This window comes from Thamnophis sirtalis, unplaced genomic scaffold (genome assembly GCF_051295495.1).
Source record: "Thamnophis sirtalis isolate CommonGarterSnake01/CBP01778 unplaced genomic scaffold, rThaSir2_p1.2 scaffold_4, whole genome shotgun sequence".
NCBI lineage: Eukaryota > Metazoa > Chordata > Lepidosauria > Squamata > Natricidae > Thamnophis > Thamnophis sirtalis.
Window position 1 is genome coordinate 101,128,638 of NW_028261384.1, and position 26,699 is coordinate 101,155,336.

General features: G+C 39.8%; 1 pseudogene; it reads left to right on the forward strand.

Annotated features, from left to right (window-relative positions):
• Window positions 1–6,068: 6,068 nt before the first annotated feature.
• Window positions 6,069–18,381, forward strand: LOC148046001 (uncharacterized; annotated as a pseudogene).
• Window positions 18,382–26,699: the final 8,318 nt, after the last annotated feature.

Genomic DNA, 26,699 nt, shown 5'->3' on the forward strand with positions numbered 1-26,699 from the left:
TCATGCAACCCAGAGGAATGCATGCATTTATATCTGATTGACTCCGAATTAAAAAGAAGTAGAGTAGCTGGAGGAAAATATCTGGCAGGCAGGCAAGTTTTCTTATAGTACATCTGTTGTCAAAGAAAATGAAAATTGTAATAGGTTTCTAGTGGAAAGTGATTTTTTTGCATATCCCTTTTTATATCCATCCAAGATATTTAGAAGGCTACATAAAGTCACAGATAGTTGGAAGGTGAGTGGATTGTATTATTTCCCTATACATTGCCTATAGCCATCCTAAATTCTTTTAACTGTGAAGTGCTTGTGTGCCTGTGTGTTGATAAAAATGCTGATATATTTTTGCCAGAATGAGTCTCTTTTGGCAGCATCTTCAATTTTTCCTCCTTTTGTTCTTTGACTGCTTAATCCCTTCCTCCCAACCCGTTGCTTAATATTTATTCATGAGTATTTGGTGCTTTCAGAGCCACCAGGAGCAGCTGTGTATGATCTGATGGAATTCACTCAGAAGTGGCAATGTCTTTTCATCTGTTCATTCCAGCTAGCTCTGTGGCTGACAAGCATCTGGTGTTTTGGATTGGGCTCCAAACCTAGAGGCATTAACATGCATTTTTGTTATGTGCAATTGAGTCCATGGGCAGTATGTGATCAAAAATCTATGGCTTTGTTAACACAAATGCTCTACTTGTCTCAGAGCAATTAAAGGAGGGGGGAAAGAGCAAAGCAATATTAAAAGTGTAGGAAATGAATTTTTACAGTGGGCTGTTTGTGACAGGAATGATTGAAAATAGACCTTATGCCAGTGTTTGTGTATGAACAGACAGCATGGCTTAATTGCAAAAAAATGTTGCTTTGGACCTTTCCACAATATGAATATGTACGTGAAAGTAGACAAAGACATGGTCAAGAGGGTGATAGCTCACTGACAGAGAACAAGCTTTGTATGTAGATGACTCCAGTTTCAGCTCCACCATCTCCAAGTAAGGCTGTAAAAAATTCCTGTCAGAAAACCTGAAGAGTTGTTGCTAATCACTGCAGACAACTGGAAAGACTCCTGCCTTTCCTGTTGATAGAAGGTAATTTCCCATTTTGTGGGAGGATCAGATCAGTGGAACAAGAAGTCTAATGTTTATAGCACCAGTTAGCAAGATGCCTCGTAGAAGTTCATAGGCAAGACATCGTGGCAATCTCTCTCCACCACCTTGGTGTTTCATTTTTCTGAAGAGGTAATCTACCTTCACAACAGAGAGGCCAATTGAAATGAAAGGCCATCATTTTCTCAAATACAGTTTGGGTACTCAGTTGCTTCTGCAAAGAATTTTCTTATCACTTTTGCCATCCTAGCAGTTTGAAGACTTGAACAAATGATCGAAGAGACATCACTTTCAAAGGTAAATCTACATCTAGAGAAAAAGGACAAGATGCAGCCATCTCCCTTCAAGTAAACTGGCAGTTGAATTTTACTGCAAAACTAATTTACAAAGAAGCATCTTCCACTGCACCTGACCCAGTAGTTTGGCCAAGGGTGCAGGGAAACTGCATTACATGCTGGTTAAATTCACACAACATGCTAAACATTAGTTAACAAGTAATACCCTAATAATTAATCATATTATGGTTTAACATAATGGCCTGGTTCACACAATATAGTAAAGTAATTTCTAGATTCTCAATGCACATTGATCCATAAACAATTGCATCTCAAGATGCACTGTGTTCACTCAATCCTGGGGTCTTTCTGCTTGTCATCCATCAGTCCTTGCTGTTTAAGGCAAATACTTCATTTTGCATAAAGACAAGTATGGCCTTAATCTACATAATCATTATGGTTACACTCAAACAGCTCAAGTGAGTAGTACAACCTGGAGAATTAACACTATCTTTAGAGCATTTTAAGATTACATTAAACAGAATCTTGCAAGTCAGAAATAATTTCTCCCCTCCTCTGTTTTTAGACCCCAAAAACTAGGGAGAATCACTTCTGAAAAGTGTCCCATGCTTTTCCCCCCATCTGAAGATGGGGAATGACCTCTCATGAGACCATTGCCTGGATTGCAGTTTTTTTCCTGTCTTCCAAGATCATTCCCACATATCATCGCAGTTATGCATTTCATAAGAAGAACCAGTATTCAATATGAAAATAAATGCTTTTCCGATCTGTCCACTATTGCTTAGAAGCATGTCAATGAACTGCAACTGAAAAGTGTTTCCAGATCAAAAGAAGTCTTCAGTCATGAGACATAAATTACCAGGTATTTTCTACAATGCCTGCATATAATTCTGTAAATTCTCAAATATTCAGGTATGTTTGAAATCAAGTATAGATTTATCTTCTCATCACAGAAAAATTTAGGCCTACCACATCTGAGTTACAAATATCTGGATGACTAACAGATGGCAGCAAAGAAATAAAGAAAACACCAACTCTTTGTTGCTATCTAGTGATCATCTGATTCTTCAATTCATATCTGGATTGTAAATAAGAGTAAAGTAAATAACATTGAAAACCACTATTTCCATCCCACCCCCAATCCGTAAAAGCAGATGTGTGACATTAAAAACTATCTTTTTTGTTTAAATTTTGATAAAATGTTTAAAGAGAACATAAAAACTAATAAATAAATAAATCAATCAAAGAAAAAGAAAAAAGGCAAACGTGCAAAAAAATAGAAAGAAGCTCCTGATTTTTTTACAGCCAATATAAATACAATTACAAAGTTATCTCTAACTCAATGAGTACAAAAAAACCCCTCATGTTTTTCTACTATCTATTTTTTCTATCTATTTATAATATAAAAGCATTTTTCTTGTTTTATTCAAAGTCTACAAACGGTTTCTAATTAGCCACAAATGTAGATATTGTCTTTTCTCTGATCAAGGAAGTCATTTTAGCCATCTCTGTGAGTTCCATCATCTTCCCGATCTATTCCTCTCTAATGGGTAGTGTCAACCTTTTGAGCATATAGTAATCTCAATTCCATCATCATATATAAATACAAAGTTCCATATTTTTTCCTAATTGTTTGCCCATTATTCCTGAAAGAAAAGTTTTTGGTTTCAATTGTATGTCTTTAAAGATCTTGTGAATTAGTGTATCTATTTGTATCCAATTTTGTTTTTGGCTTTTTTACATGTCTTGCATATATGATAAAATATATTTTCATGTTGTTCACATTTCCATCAAAGATTCAAAGTACCCATATATAGTCTAGAGACAAACACCAGCACACATCATTTCATTATTTTTTTGTTTAAGTTTAGAACAGGATGTATATTTCAATCCTTTCAACCATATATTTTTCCATTGATCCATTTGTATATTTCAGCCAAAATTTTAGCCCATTTTACTCATTCTGTCACTAATTCTTCTTCTGTCTTCTATTTCAATAAAGGTTTATACATTTTAGCAATAACATGTTGATCAACATTTTTATGTAATTCTATTTCAAACAGTCCTACATTATACAAAGCCATAAAATATTGTATCCACTTTAAACTTTCCAATAACTGCATATAGGAAAGCCATATAACAACTGTCCATTTTGTCAAAGACCACAATAAACTTGCTATAACATAGAACAGAAGGGACAACTACATGTTCATATTTCAAGATTTCAGAGAATTTATACATCAAATAACTCTTTGTTGCTGGTAAGCAGTGGGGAAAAAACAGAAGAAATAGGTCAGCAGGAACTTCATGTATATAATAAGATCAGGGTCCCCATCTGCATCAAAGGTAAACACCATACAGTAACTTAAGACCAACCAATGATTTAATAGCTAGGTTAAATTTGAAAAATTGGTGTTTATATTATTTCATATATATAATCATGCCATATATAATATCATGTCTTCCTTGTCTTATCCAACAAATGACAAATCCTGCATTTGCTTTAACATTAAAAAAAAAATAGCCAAAGCACTACACTATCTCCCAAAAATAATATATCCAAGTTCTGGAAAAAATACCCTGTAAGAGTTAACCCCACACTTGTTTGACATTATTGTCCATTCATTTGGTCACTGGATCACTGCTGTTGCCTGAGGGGAAGAGGCAATTCTTGCATTCTTTGTTTGAGTACAGAAATCTAGATAATCCCTTCGATGGTAACAGAGATAAATAAAAACTTTCATTCCTTGTGGCTGCATAGTAGTTGGCATTTTTACAGCCTAGATCTGGTAGTCCTTTCAGTTGTCATTTGTCCAAATTTTCCCTTCACCCTTCAGATGGAACAGGTATGAGTGAGCAACATTAACAAGAAGGATCAGCAACAGCAACAGAACCAGTCAGTTCAACTGACTAACAGTGATTCCTGCCCAATAACATGCAACCTTAGAATCTGCTCAGAATTGATCTCTTAACCATAGCCAAAGCCAGATGATATTAAAAAGAAGGCCTGTGTTTATCTGATCACTGCTATTTGGAACCTGCTCCTATACGCATGGAGCATAAAGGTTGAGAAAGGGAGCAGACACAAAGGAGACCTTGTTGATTCAGTGTTATTTCTTATCTCAGTTGAAGAAGACAATGATTGCTACCCAATGTGCTGGAAAATTCCTGATCAGTTTTATAACAAGTGCACTATATTCAAGAGGTGCTGTAGGTTTCCATGGAGCCATAGCATGCCACTTCCATCTCAGGTCCATAAACTCACCTATTGCCACATGTGGCAGGAAGCTCTAGGTTTTGGGGAGTTCACATCCTCCTTCTCCTCCAATATGTGATGGTATATAGGCAGATGTTGTGATGGAAAAAAAGGGTAGCACAGCTAAAGGAGTAGGAAGACGTCTAACTCTATTTCAAGGGTACCAACAGATTAATATATGTGGATATGCATATATGCATATTTATTTATTTACTTCTTTACTTATTTATTTAGTCATGTTTATGTAGTGTATATTGCGGGTGGTGACCCTTTGAAAATTGTATACAATGAAATTTCATTTTTATGTATGCCGATTAATGTAGATTTAAAGTAACAATAAAGTTATTATAACTCTTTTCAGTGGAGCATTACCCTAATTCTTGATTATAAAATAATTCCTAATCTTATGGCTTATAGTTGTCGATATCATGAAACTAACTTTGAGTAATATAAGTACGGTAATGTGTTGTCTCTCCTGGTTTAAAGCAAAGGGATGATCAATCTGTGTGCATGCCCAAGATGGTGTCCTGTCGCGTTTGAGGAGAGCTTCGGGGAGATGATTGTCCTTCTCGGGGGCTTGCAGGGGTACCCTATCCCATCATTGGTTCCAGGTCTAACTATGAGAACTTCCTGGGACCTCGGGGATACCCTTGAGCTGCGATTTACTGTCTCGTAGCCGGAACATCATGAGTGAAAGGGGGCAGCTGGCGGTGAGAGGAGAATGAAGAATGTCGGAGGCTGCCGGTGTGTGTGTGGTCAGCGGCGGCGGCGGCGGGTCGCCCAGCTTGGGATCTCTGCAGCCAGCGTGGGTGTGCCCAGCAGCAGATTCCTGCTACCCCCCTTGAACACTGTCGGCTCCCCCCCCGTGGACATGTCATCTCCTCGTTCCATCTTCCTGTGATGTCATCCCGTTTGGTTAATGCCACACTCTCCTCTATGCTATACTGCGACAGAACTTTATTCCCTTTGGGAACTCCCCCTTTCCGGGGGATGGCCTTCTTGCTATTAAGATGCTTCCTTAATCATGGATCTTGGGATCCCGAGAGGTGGCATGCGAAGAAGAGACTTCTTAGGGTTTTTTTACAAGGGTTTTTAAATCAAATTTTAAGGAAGGGGTGGGTGGTTGATACGGATTGCTCAGGCTTGGGGGGGAGTCTGCCAGGGCACAGACTGGAGCTAACAAATGGGTGCGGGTCCAGAGTGCTGGGAAGGGTTGAGATTCCGGGGGAGACATCAAGCCATTCCATAGGGGGGGTTCACCATCTCTACTGTTTGTGGGAGAGGCAGAGATGGTGGGGGCCAAGGGCCAAATTATGTTTGGGGAGCCAGGTCTGCTATTTAAGAGCGATCGCACGTTCCAACCCTCATCATCCTTCTCACACCCCTGGGTGCTCGAGATTACAGGACCCTGGTCTCCGGCTGATGTCGCTTAACACCAGGTCCATAGTACATAAGGATCCCCTCATTTACATCCTCATACAAGAGGGTAGAGCGGACCTGGCATGCATTACAGAGACCTGGTTGGGCCATGAGGGAGGTGTTCCCCTTAGTGAATTATGCCCACCAGGCTTCTGGGCGTTTCACCAGCCAAGAGCCCAGGGCAGGGGTGGAGGGGTGGCGGTGGTTATTAGGGAAAGTCTCAGAGCTCAGGAGGTCACTGTGCCTCAGATAGGTGGATGTGAGTCCCTTTTTGTGAAATGGGGCCTTGGAATTCAGGTGGGCCTGTCTCCCTGCTACGTTTCATCAGCCCTGCCGGAGCTGCTGGATGTGTTAGCTGGATTGGCAGTTGATTTCCCCAGGCTTAGGATCCTGGGGGATTTCAATCTGCCTTCCATTGGCGAGACATCCGAGTCAGCTCGGGAGTTCATGGCTTCCATGACGGCTATGGACCTAACTCAGTTAATTTAAGACCCCACCCATAATGCGGGACACATGCTCGACCTGATTTTTGTCTCTGGGCAGTGGATGAATGATCTAGATTTAGAGGATATTTCTATCCAACCCTTGTTATGGTCGGATCATTTCCTCATCAGACTTGACTTCCATACTGCTACCCCTCACTGCAGGGAGGCGGAACCGACTAGATGGTTCCTCCCCAGGCGCCTGATGGACCCTGAAAGGTTCCTGATGGAGCTTGGGACTTTTCCTGAATCCCTTGCTCACAACTCAACCGAAGCCCTAGTGGAAGCTTGGGATAGGGCGGCCACTGGGGCTTTGGATCATGTTGTGCCTTTGCGGCCTCTGATCCGGTGTCAATCCCGGTAGCTCCCTGGTTTACCGAGGAGCTCTGGGAGATGAAACGCCGGAAAAGACGCCTAGAGAGTAGTTGGAGAACCAGCCGGTCCGAATCTGATTGAACACTAGTAAGATTTCATATTAAATCCTACTTAATGGCGATAAAAGCAGCAAAACAACAACATTTTCCCGCTCTTATCGCATCCGCAGATAACTGCTCAGCTGCCCTGTTTAGGGTAACCCACTCCTTACTTAACCAAGGAACTGGGAAAGACTCCTTGCAGGGTAGGTCTGAAGAATTTGTTCAGTATCTGCAGGATAAAATTGCTCAGATCCGGACAGGCTTGGACTCTGACTGGATAGATTCGGGCGAGTCAACGGAGATGAATCTTGTGGAGATCATCTGGGATGAGTTTGACCCTGTGACCCCCGAGGGCATGGGCAGGATTATGGGGAGACTCAGTGCTGCCACTTGTGTGCTGGACCTGTGTCCCTCTTGGTTAGTCTCGGCTTCCCGGGAGGTGACACGAGGCTGGCTCCAGGCGATTACCAACGCTTCGTTGAGAGAGGGGTTCTTTCCCACCACCTTGAAGGAGGCGGTGGTGAGGCCCCTCCTTAAAAAGCCTTCCCTGGACCCAGCTTCTTTAGCCAAGTATCGTCCGGTCTCCAACCTTCGCTTTGTAGCAAAGGTTGTTGAGAGTGCAGTAGCACATCAGCTTCCCCAGTCCCTGGATGAAGCTGTCTACCTGGATCCGTTTCAGTTGGGTTTCAGGCCCGGATACAGCACGGAGACAGCATTGGTCATGTTGGTCGATGATCTCTGGCGGGCCCGGGACAGGGGCTGCTCCTCTGTGCTGGTCCCATTAGACCTTTCAGCGGCTTTCGATACCATCGACCATGGTATCCTACTGCAACGACCCAGGGGGTTGGGAGTGGGGGCCACCGTTTTATAGTGGTTCTCCTCCTACCTGTCAGATCGGTCACAGTTTGTGTTGACTGGAGGGCAGGGATCCACCCCGAGGCACGTCACTTGTGGGGTGCCCCAGGGATCGGTTCTCTCACCCCTCCTGTTCAACATATATATGAAACCACTGGGTGAGATCATCCGTGGTTTTGGGGTACGATATCATCAACATGCTGATGATACCCAACTTTTCATCTCTACCCCAAGCCACCCAAACGATGCCCTCGACGTGATGTCCCGATGCCTGGAGGCTGTGCAGATCTGGATGGGGAGGAACAGGCTCAAGCGCAATCCCTCCAAGACTGAGTGGCTGTGGTTTCCCTCATCCCGATTTGTGCATCTTGTTCCATCTTTGATGATAGGGAGAGAAATTTTAGCCCCCTCAGAGAGGGCCCGCAATCTGGGAGTCTTCCTGGATATGCGGCTTAGTTTAGAAGAACACCTGACGGCCATGACAAGGGGGCCTTTTACCAGGTTTGCTTGGTACGTCAGTTGAGCCCCTTCCTGGATCAGGATGCTCTGCGCACAGTCACTCATGCCTTCGTCCTTTCTCGCCTGGACAACTGCAAGGCTCTTTGCATGGGGCTGCCCTTGAAGAGCACCCGGAGGCTTCAACTGGTCCAGAATGTGGCCGCACGTGTTATCATGGGGCACCTAGGTGCTCCCATGTTACACCCCTTTTAGGTGGCCTGCACTGGTTGCCGGTTGTCTTCTGGGTGTGCTTCAAGGTACTAATTATGACCTTTAAGGCATTCCATGGCTTAGGCCCAGGGTACCTGCGAGACCTCCTACTGCCACCAGTAGCCTCCCACCGCCCAGTGCGATCCCACAGAGTTGGCCTCCTCAAGGTGCCATCGGCCAGACAGTGTCGGCTAGTGACCCCCAGGGGGAGAGCCTTCTCTGTGGGAGTGCCTTCCCTCTGGAATAAGCTGCCCCCGGAGCTTCGTATAATCCCCAACCTCCGGTCCTTCTGACGCACCCTAAAAAGTTGGCTTTTCCAGCAAGCCAGCCTGGCCTGAACAAAACAAAACAAATTATTGGTTATTGTTAATTTTAATTCAATTTTTTTTTAAAAAAATGTTATTATCAATTCTAATTGGGTTTGTTTTGGATATTCTATTTAATTTTTTTTAACTTTTGTATTATGAGTTTCTTTTAATTTTGTACGCTGCCCTGAATCCTTGGGAGAAGGGCGGCATATAAATCTAATAAACCAAACCAAACCAAATCAATATAGTAAGAGATGGTAGAACAGGCGGGCTCTCCCTAAAATCTATTCTCATTTCTACAGTTTTAAGCATGTTCAACTCCATATTGTTCTGGCTGCATTACATGGCCATTTGTTGGTGACTATATTTTCATCAGACAAACTTCATACTTCAGTCCACATGCCCAATAGTTACAGAATGGCAGGACTTATGATCCCAAACACTTAAAAGGCATCAAGGACATTTATATATATTAAGGCACACAGAGAGGAATTTTGCTGTTGCTTGTTCTTCTTTTTCTTAAGTGAAAGCTAATGTTCTTATTCAGTTGTACATTTATGCTGCATTTCTGTGCACATTCATTCCCAAAGTAAAATGGCAATATTTAATGTAGCTTTCCATCCAATTTTCATAGAATTGCAACATTTCTGTGTTAATGCAATTTATATTTTTTGAATGATGTTGAAGATCCCATATCAGTGGTGGGTTTCAAAAATTTTTGGAACCTACTCTGTGGGTGTGGTTTGCTTTGTGGGAGTGGCTTGCCAGCCATATGACCGGTTGGGAGTGGCTTGCCAGTCATGTGACTGGGTGGGAGTGGCAAAGATGTCAGCATTGCTAGTCAAGATAGAGGTATAAATTACACAGAAAAGAAAGAGGCATCCATACACCTGAATTTAACTTCAAAGCAGTGGCAACAACTTAAATTCATTAAATAATAATGTTTGTTAGTGCTATGCACTGTTTTTGAATATATAGGAATGTAAAGCCCACAGCATCTACATGGTACTTTTTAAAGCAGCAGCACCTTTTTCCTGGATTCATGAAATATCTACTTTAAAGAGTTGTGGGTGGGGTACTATATTTACAGTCTGGTATTCTCTTCAGTACTTTGTTTGGAACAGAATCCAAAGTACCATGCAGTCCTAGCATTTGTACTAAAGCTGGGCAAGTTATTTTACAGGGCTCTGAGCACTTTTCCAGATCTGGTCAATGAAGCAGATGTTCCAAAGTACTCCCACAACTTTCCAATGCTTTGAAATCCCACCAAATGATTTATACAAGCCTATTTCATACTTTCTTCTATATGGCGATCAGGGTGGTTTTGTGTATGGTTCACAGGTGGTCTATTTTCCAAGTACTTAGAGGGCCAAGAACTGCCTTTCCTAGATTGCAGCTTTAGCTTCCTTGAATGTTAACACACCTTCAGGCCATTCAAATATAGACTAGCTCTGATCCTGGAACCATATTACATGCTTTATATATTAATATCATATTCAATGTAATCATTATTGCTAAAATAAAACGGCAGCAGTTAGAGTAGTTTGTAACAAAACATGGGCAAGAAACAAGTTGATTCACTCCACCACCCCTATTTTAGTTTATTTCTGTCTTATCTAATATTTTCCTGAAATTCTTCCATAATCCAGACTACTAAAAAGAGTTCTACATAATGATACTTTTAAAATAAGTTTAATGTCCAACAGATTTCCTACTTATTAATATGAACAGGTTCTGACCTGTTGCTTCAAAAAATAAATTCATAAATATATCCCCAATAAAAAAGAATAGTATACCGACGAAATACAAAAAAGAAATACAATATCTAATATTATACATATACTTACAGCAGCAAGGATCACTTTCGCCCAGAAATGGAAAAATAAACTAACCCAAAATGAAGATGAAATAATAAGAAAAATTATGGACTGTGCCGAAATGGATAAATTAACGAAAGAAATACAGGGAAAAGAAGAATCAGAATTTTATCGGATATGGGATAATTGGTATAGTTGGATGGAGCAAGGGAATAAAATGAAAAAATAGAATAACATTCAAAAATAATAATTATGAGTAAAACAAAGGGGCCAAGATTTGTGAATTCAAATCAGGATGATAGCTGGAAAATAGGCTGTAGAATCCTAAAGAAAAAAGGAAAGGATATGAAACAAAGTTGGGTGTGTGGAAATACCATCCCCAAGAAAACATGAACTGGGATTTGAAAGAGACACCTATAACAATAGAAAAAGAAAGGAAGGGAAGAAGGAAGGAAAGGAGGGGAGGAAGTAAGTAGAGAATGGAGGGACGAAGGAAAGGAGTGGAGGGTAGAAGAGAGAGGAAGATAAGGAGAGAAAGAAGGAGAGGAAGAAGAAGTGTGGAGGAGAGGTAAGGGAAGAAGAAAGAGGTAAGGGAAGGTGGGCAGAAGGGAGAGAAAAAGAAGAAGAGGAGGGAGGAAGAGAAAGAAAGAGAAGGAGAGAAGGTAGGAAGGAGAAGAAAAAGGGTAGGAGTAGGAAAGAGGTAAGGGAAGGAAGAAGGGGACGGAGACGAGGAAGGAAGTAGAGAAGAAAGGGAGGGACAAAAGAAAAGAAAGAGAAAACGAGGTGGTGTCTTAGCAGGTGTGAAGGATGGTAAACAAAGCATTTTAAACTATACCTTATAACCTTCCAAATGGAATAATAATAATATAAGAATGGCAAAGAAAAAGAATAATTATGTGAATGTATATCTATAATCTGTATGTAAGAGAATAAATGACAGTAAAAATATAAAGCATAATATAGGTAAATAATATTTGGTCATAAGTAGCTAAGTTTAAATAAATAAAGAAATGTACATAAAAATGGATAATGAATAAGGAGATTATGAATGAAAGATAGAAATGTATAATAGGAAAAACACTAACTGCAAAGAAACCGATTCGGAACTGCGGTATGATATACGATGGAACTTATTGTTCCTATGTTGTTTTTAAGTTATGTGTTTGTTTTTGTTGATGTGCTTATGTGTTTAAAATAAAATAAAATAAATTTTTTTAAAAAAAGAATAGTATGTTGGAGTACTGAAAAACTCAGCCAAATGGGAAAATTCAAAGAAAAAAATATTGGACTGCTAAGAAGTAACAATTTATATATAGTATGCACAATTCTCTTAGTTAAATTATTGCTGAACAATTTATAATAGTTGCATCAAAGTATTATTCTAAGATATTTGCCACAACTACCCTACTTCCTAGATGTTCACTATTGTCTCTCCCTCCCCCCAAGATTTAAGGGCATGTGAAACAGTTTTGATGAAAGTTGCATGATATGAAACTTCTCTCCTTTGAAATAATGTTTGGTTTTAATTCTCCAATGAATCAAAAGGAATGTTTCATGCTTCCTTGTTACACAGCATTTGTTTTAGCTTTCCATAGCTCTCCCCAAAACCAACCAAGGAAGATAAAACCACAGAAATCTAATACTGTTGTGCACAGCTATGCACTAAATTATCTGTATAGTAAGCCAAAAATAGATTAAGATTATAATTAGCCCACCTGTTTCCCCCATTAGCATGCAAATACATTTTTCTTGTTCAGAGACTGCATGAGAGATTTCCCTGTCCTTGCTAAATATCACACATCCACATAAAGGGAGCAGCAACTCCTTTGTGAAGGGGGGGGGAGTTTGGCTTCTCTCTGCCATTTAAAGGCTGCAGAAGGGAGAATCCCAACTTTTTTCCTCTCCCTCCATTCACAGAGGAGCTGCAGCTCCCTTTATGCTCCCCGTGGCCTCCTTCCTCCCGGGGAATCCTCCTGAAAGGGACAGGCAGGCTGCCACAGCTTCACTGAGAAGACATTTCTGAGAAGAAAAACTTCTCTGGGCCGGCTGCCCCCAAGCTGGTGGAGCGCCCGTGCGATCGGAGCAACCGCGTGGCTCACCTGCACTGGCTGTCTCCCTGGCAACAGGCGGGCGGTTGCAGGAGCTCCACCAGCTTGGGTGCAGCAGACCGGAGAAGTTTGCGTGGCACTGGCAGGCAGGTTCTAGGACGCCTGCTCACCAGTAAGAGACCTCCATGCACAGCACTTTTCTCAGCACGGAGAGACAGACGGCGCAAACTACTGTGTGTCTCCCCATGCTCAGAAAAGCGATTCCGTTTAAGTCCTTTGCTGGCAGGCAAGTTCTAGGATGCCTGCCTGCCAGTAATAGACCTCCACGCACAGCGCTTTTCTGAGCACAGGGAGACGGACAGGGCAGGCGTTCCAGAACTTACTTCCGGGTCCATCGGTGGAACCTCCTCTCACTGGATCAATAAATTTCACCATCTGGTTCTCCCGATCCGATGCGAACCGGCAGAAATCCACCACTGTCCCATATGATCAATGCAAGTTATTTGTAACTGATAATTTAAGAGTTTTGCTGTCAAATGAGTTTAAATAATTTTAATTGAAAAGGAATGAGATCAAAGGAGTATCTGGGGCCAGATTCTGTAAGAAAGGATAATCTAGTCACACATGCAGACCAGGTTTCACACAGAAAGATTCAGGAAACCAAAACCACATGTTATGGCAAGGGAGGACAGAATCTGTTCCTAAAGTATCAGCGAACTCTTGGATCCCATTCTGACTACAATCTCCAAAACATGGTGATGCAATTTCTTGCCATTTTGTTCTGGAAAAATGCCATACTATAAGTTTACCAAAGTTTAGAGTAATTAAAGAATAAAAATTTCATTCTCTCTTATTTTTTTTTAAATCAAAAAGTAGGCCTTGCGCATCTGCATAATGCTACCTGCTCATTTCCCCACATTCACTTGTCCTTGCTTCACCACAAATTAAGTCCAGACCCCAGATATTAGGTTACTTACACTGATTGTAGGAGATGAGGGGGATCATAAGGGAGAATGTCTCATGGTATAAAGACATCCAGAAATTAGGATTTTGTTTTCCTGTCATCTAAAATTCCACAATCTTTGAAATATATATAAATTTGGGCCATATTTTCTTCTTAATGGCTTGCATTTTTTGTGTGTATCTCAAACCCAAATATAGTTCCTTATATATCAGGTATCATAGTATATTACAGAATTCTATATATCCTTAAATATAGGTTTTACCTTTATATGTTTTCAAAGTGTTTTCCTTTTTAAGTTGCTCATTAATGGGCCTCAGGGTTGTGTTTCTACTGTAACTATAATTAGTATGGGGAGGGAAGAGGAGGTATCTTTGTTTGCTTAGGCAGAAGACTTTAAGATAAATGACAGTTCTGAAGATGCTTTTCAGCACTTCATAAATCAACTACCAGCTGCCTGTTTTCATCAGAGAAATATCTTTTGTGTGTTTTTTTCCTTCTTTTCTTTATTCTTCTTCCTCTTCTCCAATATTTTTTTAAAAGAACTTTGGAGAGATGGAAAAGAGAGGGAGAAAAATGTAGATAGGGAGGAGGGAAAGAAAGGAAATGACTTCATTCTTTTGAAAGCCTGGCTGCATTTGAAATGAAAACTGATTGCTTCATTTCAGTTTTGTGAATTAAAAGCTGTTAGAAGCAACCACAGAAAGTAGGGGAGACATAGACGCCTAGCAGACAGGCTGACGGCTCAGCTAGCCCTCCTGCGTGGTGACAGGGGAGTATTTTCAGTCTTAAGTTTAATGTTTCTCTCTACTGTCTCACTCAGCATATCTGGAGATTTATGGGCAACTTTATTTTTAAAGTGAGTATTTATAGTGTACAGCCACTTCCCACATCTCTTGTGAGTTCTTGGCAAAGTCACGGTCTGTCAGGACAAAACAGATTCTTGCTTGCTGAGGTATCTATTGTAGGCAATCCATGTCTTCATAACTTCTGTAGCTTATTGGCCACCACCTTTTTATAGTGGCCCGTCACGAGCTTGGTAAAACTGCTACTTGTACTGCATGGGTACAAAATAAGAAGTATATATGAGACTGCATCCCCCCCCAATGGAAAGGAGGGGGCAGTATTCTATGAAATTCTCTATGAATTCTAAAGTTAGAAAGGAAATTTAAGCTGCCAAGTGTCATTTTTCATTGCTGCAGGATAGAAATAAGTTCAATAAACAAATACATAAAATACATATATAAAATCAAATACAAGCATCTGGCCAAATTAAATTAATTAGAACTAATGGTTGTTCAACCTCTATTTGAATAAATCCAGTAAGGAAAGACCTTAGTAGTTGGTTCTACTGTTTGTCAAACTATTCTTATGTTAGGAAGTTTTCTCTGTCACTGAACCTGAATTTGCCTTTTTTCTAATATAAGACAATTATTCTGTGGCTTCCACTCTAAAACAAGATAAAACAATCATTGTCTTGTTCTATGCAATCCTTCTGTAGATATTTGAAAAGCAATATCATCACATATAGCTATTCAGATATTCCTCAGAAAGTTGTTTTAAGGGTCAATAGGAATTGTGCATAATATAATGGTAAAATGCAATGTGCACATTTTAAATGAGAATTATCTCCTCAGGCCCTGAGCAAAATGACCTTGAGCATCATTTGTTGATAGAGACATATATACCCTTACATATATGAAAGGTGAAAAAACATTCTTATTAATATAATATATTTGACAATGCAAAATGAAATCAAAACAAGAATTTGAAAATTAACTTATATAAATGTTTTGCTTTTTTAAAAGATAAGTATTCAAGGATACAGCTATAAAAGAATTCAACTTCCCAAGGCCAGAAATTTACATGAGGTAAATACTACACAACACATGTATTTTAATTTTAGCAGCAATTCACACTATTTACTCAATTAGTATTCACATTACTCCCATTCTTATAAGTCCATTCCATTTAGAATGGAAAAGGAGTCTGGAGGGAGTACAGAAAATGTTAATGGTGACAGTTTATCTGGTGACAACTTAGTGTCCATTATGAGGACTTGTTTTTTATCTGGGCCTTGTCCACAGAACAAGGTGTCCCAAAAACTAGTTGTCAGCCTGGATGAGATACATCAGACTTGGTCAAAGCATTACTGCTGCTTTGTTAGATTGTAGCTGCCCAGTAAAAATCCCTTGCAACAATTTCTTGCCTCATTCCCAATGTGGCTGGAAACATTAGAATTGAAGATTGAGGAAAATTGAAAAAAGAAACCAATAAATATTGGCATATATGAGCTCACAGTTCCATAATAATCAATCTTCTTGTCCACAATACAGATACAAAAGTCTCACAATCTACAGAGCACAATGAATAGAAATAGAAAAAGTACATCTCAGTTAGGGTACCAACTATGGACCAAAAACTTTTCAAATGATATTCAAAAGTCATGTGCTAGAAAGAATGATTACAAGAAAAATGAAAAACACAACTGCTTTATCCCTTTTCCCTTGCAAAACAGAATAAAGATACTGGGCCTAGAATCAATATGACCTGGAGATATTTTTTGTCTTGAGTGCTCCTATAACAATGATTACTCAGTCTCTGAGTGTGAATAAAATCTATCATTTTGAGGAAATTGTATTGGGTGCAGTTCCATGCCACTCAACATCCTGCTTCCTCTGATGACAGATAAGAGAAAGCCCAGTGCCTATGTGGGCCAAGGGAAATCTTACAGGAACTAATATCATATCCTGATCCCAGTCAGCTACAGCCAAGACCCCAGAAAACAACAGGTTCTTTCTGATGTTTTCATAAAACTGTTCCACATTCCTGGCTGCTACATGTGTTATTTTTACCCCCTCATTTATTTTAGAGCATTTGAGGGGAATATTGATTGCTTACAGCATTCTGTCTCAAAACTTTCTCCCTATTTTTCCACAAAGAACAGAAATATCTTAAACCCAAAGGGAACTGGCCAGGATAAATGGAACAGCAGTTTCACTTCTTGTCCAGGGTAACTGCAGACAGAAACCAGGTGGTGCATAAGACCTTTTTCACATTCTGTAAACAATCAACCATTTTAAGGTGAAAGAGCTTTAGGATGAGGTGTGGGGTTGGAAAAATGATTCTATCTTGCCTAGTTGCTTTGAGAACTAAACACAGTGGTGATAACAGCAGCATTGGTGATAAAAATAAGATGCTTCAGGTTATTTAGCTATTACTCAACAGTGGTTTACTATGCCTACAGAAAGAACATATGATATTGGAAAAGCTCCATGGAAGCTTCAGTAGCTAAATATTTGATGCTGATGTTTGATAAAATGTATTTGGTACCCTTTTGAATAATCTGATCGTATCCATTTGATTATTGAAGTTAGAATTCCGTGAGTTTTGATGTTCAAACTTGCCTGAGGAGCCATTATTCTAACCCTAGTCCCAAACTAATATTCCCCAGGGGCAATAGGATTGCAACTTTCAGATTGTCAAAAGCAGCAAAGTTCTGCCATTCTAGAGGATGCCAGCCCAAGAAAAGACCATATCACCAAAATCAATGTTATCTTGGTCACAGTCTCAGGATTCTATGATAAAGTCCGTCACTGACTTAGAGTTTCAACAAAGACAATTTAAATATCTTGAGAAAATTACAGGCAAAGTATGTTGGAAATTGTCAGTTTCTTACCATTCCCCCCCCACACACCTTTTGTTCAATTTTGTGAAAGAACTTACACCAAAACTTCCATTTTCAGCTATCTGTAATAATATATTTATTTTCCATGGATAAATCTGGCCAGATCATATTTGCTAATGGCTATCTATAAGAATTCTATGCATCTGATTCCAAATGAATTTTATTTTGCACAAAGTTCTTCCTTTTGCCTGCAGTTACCTAATATCCCAGGGCAACATTGATATTTTATGCAGTATAAATTTTGCTGTTTACTTTTTCTAGAAAATTCATACATATGTAGATTAATCTTTTCCAGAATGCCATCCTTCAGATGTATTTCCAAGCCTCAAAAATTCAACCCTCAGGCCTATTGACTTTGGCTTCTTAAAATTGGAAGGCACTTGGTTTGAAAAGGCTGACTTAAGCTTTGCCATATCTTCTCATTTTGTCCAGTTAGCTCAACTGAAATTGCTCATCCCTCGATCCTATGTTTAGCAGAAAAATATTTTATTGCCCCTCAGAGGTATTCCCAATGGCATGAGTCATATTACTATTATATGCTTTGCTTTTAGGAAATCCTTGAAAAATAAAGGCTTCAGCTAACAGTTTTCAGCCAGGGATAGGCAAACGGGTATCCTCAATATATTTTAGATGACTGTTTGCAGAATTCCTTGTCAGTGGCCATAAAGGGGCTGATGGGAATTGAAGATGAAACGTCTGCCGGGCAATAGATTATCAAAACTCCTGTTCAAGTCCTACATCTAAAGCATGGGACTCAATAATCTCTTCTATTATGAAAACCTGGATGCTACAGAGGAAATAAAATATGTTTTTCCTTTTTAAATTTTCTTCCATTCAATTGTGTTCAATTCTCAGAGACTACACACATCCTGTTTTTTTACCTGACATTGGCCAGGTTTCCACATCAATAGACTTTCTGAAACCAGACTTTGGCATTATCAGTTTGATGATTACAATCACACCTTTTACTTGTGAAACTTCAGATGAAAGAGATACAGAAGCTGGAAAGGGCAGGCTCTATAAATATGTCTAAAATGTTTTCTGGTCTTTCTCAAACATTTAGCCCCAGCAAAGGCATTTACATTTTGATAACCTCTTTGACTCTCAAAAAAGATGTTGAGACTACATTCTTCCTTTTCTTTTAAGCAACTGAAGTTGCAATCAGTTCTTTTCTTAACTGCAATGTTTACAATATTATTGGGAAAGACAGAAAGATTTTCTTTCCTGATACTGTACCAGTATTTCTTCAGTAGCTCTAGTGTAGAACCTAATCTGGAAACGTTATAAAGTTACTAAAAATTCTCAGGTCCTTACTTGTTGCAATGGGTATCTTAAGATAAAACATCTGTAACTTTTCCTGAGACTTTGGATGAGGAGGGAATGGCCCTATCATTAGTCAGAGGAAGATAAATGCTTCAGGAGGCAAATCATTGTTAGGAAATAGCAATAATGTCAACTGTTTCTTCAACCCATTGGCATTCCTTTCACAAAGCAAATAGAATTATGGGTACATGCCATTTTTTTTTCAGATTATCCATTACCAATATTTAAGTAAGGTTAAATTTACTGACAATTTCATTCTGTAAATGAAATGAGAACAATCTCAGGCAATAGAATGTCTTGGCCATCCCAGTTCTTTTTAATTTTCTCCCAATAAATATTTTCAAGTCCTCCACAAGATTCTAAAAATCAGTTCTCTTTTTGGTTAAATATGTGCGTATGTGTGTACATGCACACGTCTTCAAGCTTGTATGCCAATTTGGTGTACTGATTAAAGGAATTAGAAACCCAGGAGACCAGTGAGTTTCAGTCCAGCCTTAGGCCCTAAGCCAGCTGCATAGGCCCAAGAGAGTTGCCCGATGTTTGAAATTGCCTCAACTGAGTTTGACACTGTGACTCATGAGGATGTGGATAAGGTCTTCTAATCTTTAGGTCTGATCACCTGCCTGTTAGAACCTGGCCCCTCTTGGGTTTTTAATGTAGCCTGGGAGGTGCCCAGGATATTGGCCCATATAATGGAAACAGCCTCTTTGAGCATTAGGATGATACCAGCAGTCTTGAAAGAGACAGTGTTGCACTTCTTTCTCAAGAGGCCATCCCTGGATCCCTCTATTTTGGATAACTATTAGCTGATTTCCAATCTTCCATTTTGAGGGGAAATTATTGAAAAGGTAATCAGACAGCAGTTGTAGAGGAACTCAAAAGAAGCAGATTATTTAGACCCATTTTAATCAGATCAGGGTACAGTACAGAGACCCCATTGGTTATGTTTGTTGGTGACCTTTGGTGGAGCTGGGATGAGCTATCCATTGGTGCTCCTCGATCTTTCATCCTCTTTCAACACTGTCAGTGATATCCTTCTGGATCAGCTACATGGGTTGAGAGTGGTTCACCTTCTTCCTCAGTGTCCGGTCTCAGTCGGTAGAAAAGGAGAGATTGTACCCATAGCCTCTCATTTGTGGGGTGCCTAAGGGTTTTATGTTTCCCCTTCCTTCTTTTGAATATCTACACAAAATCAGGGAGAGGTCATATGTCAGTCTGGAGTTCAAGATCATCAGTATGCTGATGATACTCAGCTGTATATATCAACACTGTAGGCTGCACAGGTGAAACTGATGCCGTAGTGATCCAGTGTCTGGAGGCTGTTTCATTCTGGATGGAGAGGAATAGATTTCTACCCAGATCTGACAAGATTAAGAGTCTGTGGCTGTTTGGCTCCCTTGTGGTGGAAATGTTTCCATTGTTGATCTTGGATGAGGTTATATTTCACTATTCAAAACTGGTGAACCGCTTGTGGACTCTCTTAAATCTATAGCTCTTGATTGAAGAAGAGTAGGTGGTAGCTATGGCCATGCAGGTCTTTGCATGGATTCATCTTGTACACCAGCTCCATCTTTTCTTCAACTATGAGGCTCTTCATAAAGTCATTCAAACCCTGGTCATCTCACAATTGGACTACTGCAATGTGCTTCACATTGGGCTGCCCTGGAAGATCAGCTGCAGTGTTGCAAACAAAAGGTAATGGCATGAGCATTAACAGGCACTTCAATGTATGCCCAAATGTTACCAGTGTTGTGTGAGCTGCATTGGTTGCCAGTAGGCTTTGGGGTGCAATTTAAGTTGCTAGTCTTCTCCTATGAAGCCCTTCATGGCATAGACCTGGCTATCTGAGGGACTGCCTATTCCCAATTGTTTCTGCCTGTCTAGCATATTTGGTCAGAGTGTATGGTTTACAGACCTTCAATTACATTGAAGGAAACCTGAAAGATCAATAAAGTTGCCATTTTCTCATGGCCCACAGAAATATGGAGAATGCCCACTCTCCTGAGATTCTTGAAAATCCTTAAGATCTGGCTCTGTTCCCAGTACTGAGTTAATATGGATGTGATCCATTGGTCAACCCCATATTGTACTGTTATTTTATTATCTGCACTGTTTGTTTTTCTAATTGTTTTAGTCCAGGCTGCTTCTTTATGTAAGTTTTAATTTTTAATTTTATGTGGATTTTGTAAGCAGGGTCTTGAGGAGTCATACATGAAGCAGTAGATAATCAAACAAATCACCCGAAGTGTAAATAGCAAACTCAAATAGACAAGGTCCTTCTAAGAAAAGTAGAAGGAAGAAGATGAGGACATGCATCAGCTGAGTGGGTGGACTTCTTTATAGTAGCAATCTGAAGGACCAGGTTGAGGACAGATTGTTTTGCGAAAATATTAGATAGATAGATAGATAGATAGATAGATAGATAGATAGATAGATAGATAGATAGATAGATAGATAGATAGATAGATAGATATGGGAGGATGGTTGGAGGAAGGGAGGGAGGGAAGGAGGGAGGGAGATACATAGACAGACAGTCAGACAGACAGAGAGATATGGGAGGATGGATGGATGGATGGATGGATGGATGGATAGATAGATAGATAGATAGATAGATAGATAGATAGATAGATAGATAGATAGATAGATACATACATACATACATACATACATACATACATACATACATACATACATATTTTGTACATAAACACACTGTTTATTTGTAATGGGCACACACATATTGCACATTTCCCAAAAATTAAAATATCAAGTTTCTATTATTTTTATCCAAGCTGCTCACCTTTCATAAATTTTCTGAATCATCAATATATAATAATAATAGTAATAGAAATAGTAATATATAAAAACTAGTCCTTGGAGGGAATTAATCATTTAAGGCTTCCCAGGCTCATAATCAAGTCTTAAAATATAAATGGCTACCTCATAAAATCTCAGTAAATCATAAAGGGTCACACTAAAATAATTTGTATCAGTTGGGAACTGATTTAAAGTGTTAATCCTCATTCATCAAGGGAAGCCTTATGTTTGCTGGCCCAGTCTGAAGATCTACTTACAATGTTTGCTGAGGAAGCAGAAAGAGAAAAAGGGAGAAAGGAAAAATGAGAGATGGATATCTTCATAACAGTTATGGAAAAGTAGGAACAAGAGACAATATCTCCCTGAAGTGACGTTATATCCATACTCTCAAACCCCAATTTTTTATTCTGTTTCCTCTTTCATTCAGAACTAGAATTATGTAATGCAACGTGAGGAGGTAATATCAGGCAATTGTTTAGAAGGAACAAGGTTCAGCTTATGAAGCACAATCCATTACGTCATTTTCTTACAAATCAACTTATACTGTAACAATATGATAGATTTGTTTATCACACCATTCTAAAATAATGACTTGCTCCCAATAGATATGAACCGAGGTGGCGCAGTGGTTAGAATGCTGTACTGCAGCCACTTCAGCTGACTGTTATCTGCAGTTCGGCGGTTCAAATCTCACCGGCTCAGGGTTGACTCAGCCTTCCATCCTTCCGAGGTGGGTAAAATGAGGACCCAGACTGTGGGGGCAATATGCTGACTCTGTAAACCGCTTAGAGAGGGCTGAAAGCCCTATGAAGCGGTATATAAGTCTAACTGCTATTGCTATTGCTATAGATAGCATGTTGAACTTCATATTAGCCATGTCTACTGCATTGTGCAAAGCCCAGACTCTGTACCTATTTATATATTTTTGAAGTAAATGTATTTATTTACATATTTATTAGATTTTTAAAGCAGCGTGCTTAATAGTAATTCTACCTTCTATGTTCCCCATAACAACAACCCTGTGAGGTGGGTTGGGCTGAAAGAATGTCTGACCCAAAGTCACTCAAGTGATTTTCCATGCCTAAGGGAGGACTAAAACTCAGTTTCCTGGTTTTTAGACCAGCACCTTAACTTTCAATGCCTAATTTAAATCACATCAATTTTGATCTAAATACCGTAAGACTATATCTAGATGCAATCTATATTCCTATAGACTGTAATATGCCTAGTTAGTGTTTGCTTTAAGGAATTGCTTCTTAAGGCAACTCCAATATTAAGCATGTGGTAGCTCTGGATAAAACTGTTCTCAAATCATTTTCATGGAATTGGAAGGAGAAAACAGGAGAAATTTGCCTTTGAAACTGGATGCTCCTTTTTATAACTTGTTCAAAAATTCCCCTGCTGCTCCCAGCTACTTCACTCTTATCCATTTCTCTACTAGCAAATAAATATGAAATCTGTCAATTCTTCCAGCTGAGAGGTGAAAGAAGCTGCAAATCATACAACACGGTTACCTTCTAAAATTTCAATAATAGAAGAATAAGAGTTTTGTCTTCTAGAGTACCAACACAGTATGTATTTGTATGTATTTAATAGTTGAAGGTGGGATGGAGTTGTTGGGGGGAGCAGAGGGTTAGAAGAAAGGAAATGCTTTCAAGCTTTTAAACATGGAAGAACAAGAGGAATTTAAATATTCAGGCCCTACCTGAACCGGGAGGCTCTCGCAACAGTCACTCGAGCCCTTGTGATCTCTAGGCTGGAATACTGCAATGGGCTCTACATGGGGTTGCCCTTGAAGAGCATCCGGCGACTGCAGTTAGTCCAGAATGCAGCCGCGCGAGTGATAGTGGGCGCACCGCGGTTCGCCCACATTACACCTATCCTCCGCGAGCTGCACTGGCTACCTGTAGGTCTCCGAGTGCGCTTCAGGGTATTGATGACCACCTTTAAAGCACTCCATGGTAGTGGATCTGGTTATTTGAGAGACCGCCTTCTGCCGATCACCTCCCTCCGACCGATTAGATCGCACAGGCTGGGCCTCCTCCGAATTCCATCCGCCAGTCAATGTCGACTGGCGACTACACGGAGGAGAGCCTTTTCTGTTGCAGCTCCGACCCTGTGGAATGAGCTCCCCGTTGAGATTCGTACCCTCACCACCATCCAGACCTTCCGCACAGCCCTCAAGACCTGGCTCTCCCAGCAGGCCTGGGGATAGTTTCTAATTTACCCGCCCGAGTGCTGACTGTTGAATGCATGTTGTGTTTATCATTTTATCTTGTTCACTATTGTATGTCTTGGTACTGCACCCCCTCCCCTTGTGATTGTAAGCCGCCCTGAGTCCCCTCAGGGAGAAGGGCGGCCTATAAATCTCAATAAAAAAAAATGTATAAATGTATAAATATAATTGTGATGAAAAGACAAAATGATGGAAACAATTCAAACTTGCCTAGAAATGTGCATCTCTGACCTTGACATACCTTCCTTTCTGTCGCTAGGTTGGAGAGAGTGTGATTATGAAGTAGTGAAAAAAGTGCACTCTGCACATCCTCCGACATGTTTTGGAGCTACCTCCTTTATTCCCAGACTAAGCATTGGCTTTCTAACAGGTTTAAAAGGTAGAACGATATATTAGGGAGAGAGGTCACTCACATTACAGGAAATTCAGCTGACATGAATGGTGCAAGGATCTTTGATTTGTCAAGAGTGTAGTTTGGCATTTTGATTCCAGCTAATAAATCAAGGAGAAAAACACCAGCCACATCATAACATTAGGTTAAGTGATAAGACCCATTCTAAAAATTTCAAAGCAACTTCTTCCCCCTACATACACACACACACATACACACACACATACACAGCAACATAAAAACTGATTCATTCCTACCCAACCAGGCAATAAATGATTGAAAAGATCTGGTCAAATTTTTCAGCATGGATAATAATTATAACATCAGTAATAATACATGCATGCCTCTAATTTTGATCAATGTGAGTTTTCAATATTATTTTAAAAATATACCCTGAGCATGTGAAATTAAGCAGAAGAGAGTGACTCAGATAAACTTGAGTCCTGGCATCTCTAATTTCAAAACTAATCACTTTTACTTGATTGAGTGATTAATTTTTCACATTTACAATACTGTACAAAATGCCTTTTCCCGTGGCAGTTTATAACTATCAATAAAACACCACTCATTAAGATATACAACACTTATAAACTTGGCAATAAATAAAAACAGCATTAAAATAGCATGAGAACTGTTTCAGAGTTAATTAAAAGGTCTGGGAAAGTAAAAGTGCTGAAAATAGAAGGAATGAAGTATCAAGAAAAATTTATTTGAGAAAAAGCATTCCTCGGCCAGGCTACCACACCCTTCAGCTTTGATGGCTACAGCAACTGATATATATAAACACACACTCACACACACAGGCACACATATATACACAGTATATAAACAGTATGTGTGTGTGTGTATACAACATACATATACACATACATATACAGTGTGTGTGTGTGTGTGTGCGTGCGTGCGTGCGTGCGTACGTACATACATACATACATACATACATACATACATACATACTGCCCCGAGCTTTGAATTTAGCAATTCTAAACTGGGCCCAGAAATAGATCAGAAGCTAATTCAGATGGAGGGACTTGCAGTGGCAAGTAACAATCTCAATTTCAGGCAGCAGTTGTACAATAATCACTTAGATGTTATAGGCAAGGTTTGCAGAAGTCTGGGTTAAAGTACAATGTATTATTTTGTAGCTGAGTCCCTTTTTATTGTTTTAAGATGTTCTACAAAGTAAAATATCATTCAAAACCGAGTATGATTTATTGATTTAATTGAAGATAGCACATAACAAATAGACAGTAATTACATTCTATGAATCTGAGTTTATGTTTTTAGTTTGCTGCATAAACCCAATTCCAGTGTTTATGATATCATTAGTGAAAGACCTGTCATCATAAGGGGGAGAAGGCTCTCTTGTGTCAACTGCATGGAGAGGGGCCTACTGAATCTCTGCCAGCAAGATCCTAGTTACTCACTTTTTCCAACTGCAGTGCTTTCATTTTTTTGCAGGAATGAATAGCAACCATTTACTTATAAAAGTAAAGGGGCAGTTCTGGGGTAGGCCTGCTTCTTGCCCTTGGTGACTCCAACCACTATGGATCAAGTCTGTTTCTTTCTGCAGAATAACATCTTGGACACTGTTTCTTAACTGGACTAAAGCAAGACAGGATGATGAAAGGAGAGATAGGTAGGTAGGTAGGTAGATGATAGATAGATAGATAGATAGATAGATAGATAGATAGATAGATAGATAGATAGATAGATAGATATGTAGATAGGATATACCCACCTACCTACCTACCTACCTACCTATCTCTCCTTCCATCTTCCTGTCTTGCTTTAGTCTTGCTAAGAAACAGAGTCCAAAATGTTGTGTGTTTGTGTGTTTGTCTGTGTATAATATTTGCTTTCTATTTCCTATTCAAAATCAACAATTATTTTAGACCAGAGTAAACAAAATATACCATACCAAACACACCTTATGCTGTCACACCCTACCAATCATATTGGTCTGTATGATATACAGTACAGTACAGTACAGTACAGGGTTACAAAAAGCTCAGAACACCTCTCAGTTAGGGCTCTGTTACAATTAAAGACATTTGTGAACTTTTCTCACCTTCCCTGTAGGCTTGACCTCTGATCCGTTTGTTGAAAGCCTGTCTCTAAATATGTTTGGCGTTCTCTTGTTACCAGTTTGCAGTTTGTTCCCCCACCCCACCCTTCTAGCCCAAAATAATTTTTCAAAGTAGACCTCTTGCCTGGAGTGCTGATGGACTGGCAGGCCTCGGAAAGCATGGGTTGTTGTGTGGGAAGACCTATGTATGACCCCATTCTTGGACCTCTGGACAGCCCAAGCCGGTCCTTTGGTGAATTCATTTAGGGTTGAACTTTCGGTGAACCAAAGCTTGAGAGGAAGAGGAGCTAGCAGGACAAGGTAGACAGAAGAGTAGAACTCTAGGCAAACCCTTCAGGCTGAATAAATATTGAATGAAACCACGTGAAGATTTGAAATGGAGCTGTCAGACTAATATGTAAACTGAAGAAAAGATAGGTATATTTTTCTGAGCAACAAAGAAGACACTGGTTCATTTTAAACACAGCAAGGCTAGGCTCAAACCTACAGGGGAAT